Source organism: Mus caroli, unplaced genomic scaffold (genome assembly GCF_978045245.1).
Source record: "Mus caroli unplaced genomic scaffold, Mus_caroli_1 scaffold_9, whole genome shotgun sequence".
NCBI lineage: Eukaryota > Metazoa > Chordata > Mammalia > Rodentia > Muridae > Mus > Mus caroli.
In genome coordinates, this window is record NW_028227264.1 from 19475069 (window position 1) to 19477117 (window position 2049).

Consider the following 2049-nt stretch of genomic DNA (forward strand, 5'->3'; position numbering starts at 1 on the left):
TGGAGCCCCCTGCCCTCATTAAGACATCCATGAGCAAGGAAGGATCAGTGGTACCCAAGTCAGTAAATGTGATGCACCACTTGAAGAGAATGAAGGGCGCAGTTTCACGATCCCTCAAGGAATGCAGAAAAGGAGGTCAAAAGTCTACACACTTTCTAATGAAGTCTGTCAGTATACTAAGTATGGAAAGCCTGTCCACACACACACATACTCACAAGACTTATAATGTAACACAGTGAACAGCATAATTAACTAAGAGAGGCTGAGCCCAGGAAGGTGCCCACGCTCACAACTTAAACTGGATATGGCACTAGAGTCCTTGCTAGAGTAATTGCCCAACAAAAAGAAATGAAATGCTCCCAGACTGGAAAGGAAGAAGTTAAGGAGTTCCTCCTTCTATATGACATGACAGTAAAGTTAGAAAACGCCGAAGAGCCCAACAAAGTGAAATTAGGACTGATAAATCAAGTATAAAGTTGTAGAATAAAAAAAAAAAATCGGTGCACCGGATTCCAGCTGTTTTCGTCTGCTCCTCGCCGCCTCGTCCCCGCCGCTGCCCTGGTTCGCCATGCTCTCCGTCCGCACCCTGCTCGCCACCATCGCTGACCAGCAGCAGCAGCTGCAGTTGTCGCCTCTGAAGTGACTCACCCTGGCTGACAAGGAGAACACACACCCGACTCTCAGCAGCACCTGCGTCCTGGCCAGCAAGGCTGCGAGGAGAATCTTCCAGGACTCAGCCGAGCTGGAAAGTAAACTGCCTGCTAACCCCAGCGTTGAGGATGAGCCGTTACTGAGAGAAAACCCCCGCCGCTTCGCTGTCTTTCCCATCGAGTACCATGATATCTGGCAGATGTACAAGAAAGCCGAGGCCTCCTTTTGGACTGCCGAGGAGGTGGACCTTTCCAAGGATATTCAGCACTGGGAGGCTCTGAAACCCGATGAGAGACATTTTATATCTCATGTTCTGGCTTTCTTTGCAGCGAGTGATGGCATAGTCAATGAGAACTTGGTGGAGCGATTTAGCCAAGAAGTTCAAGTTACAGAGGCCCGCTGTTTCTATGGCTTCCAAATTGCCATGGAAAACATACACTCTGAAATGTACAGTCCCCTTATTGACACTTACATTAAAGATCCCAAGGAAAGAGAATATCTCTTCAATGCCATTGAAACGATGCCTTGTGTGAAGAAGAAGGCTGACTGGGCCTTGCGCTGGACTGGGGACAAAGAGGCTACGTATGGAGAACGCGTTGTGGCCTTTGCCGCTGTAGAAGGAATCTTCTTTTCCGGTTCTTTTGCATCGATATTCTGGCTCAAGAAACGGGGGGCTGATGCCGGGCCTTACATTTTCCAATGAGCTTATTAGTAGAGACGAGGGTTTACACTGTGACTTTGCCTGCCTGATGTTCAAGCACCTGGTACACAAGCCAGCGGAGCAGAGGGTCAGAGAGATAATCACCAACGTTAGGATAGAGCAGGAGTTCCTCCCGGAGGCCTTGCCCGTGAAGCTCATCGGAATGAATTGCACTTTGATGAAGCAGTATATTGAGTTTGTGGCCGACAGGCTTATGCTGGAGCTGGGTTTTAACAAGATTTTCAGAGTAGAAAATCCGTTTGACTGCATGGAAAATATCTCACTAGAAGGAAAGACAAACTTCTTTGAGAAGCGAGTAGGCGAGTATCAGAGGATGGGAGTCATGTCGAATTCGACAGAGAATTCTTTTACCTTGGATGCTGACTTCTAAGTAATTGATCGTGTGCTCTTCGCTGATTTTTGTCCCCTTGACATTAAAAGAAATCAGCAAAAACAACCAACTGGCTACACCATGAACTGTCATTAAATTTGCTAAACTAGTGTCTTAAAAGCTGTGTAGCTATCTCAGTCCTGTTTGCCAGGCTGGTCACTAGAAGAAAGTATACTTCAAACAATGGGTACTTGGATCTTTAGGAAGATCCTGTCCTTGGCTTTTACAAGTAGTGTGGTCACCTTTGACCTCATCAAAGAACTAACAGCACTGGGCCAGGTTTTATGAGCAGTGACCATCAAGCAAG

At 47.0% G+C, this 2049-nt stretch overlaps 1 pseudogene; it reads left to right on the forward strand.

The window, feature by feature from the left end:
• The first annotated feature begins 568 nt into the window (after positions 1 to 568).
• On the forward strand, positions 569 to 1742 carry LOC110288987 (ribonucleoside-diphosphate reductase subunit M2 pseudogene; annotated as a pseudogene).
• Positions 1743 to 2049: the final 307 nt, after the last annotated feature.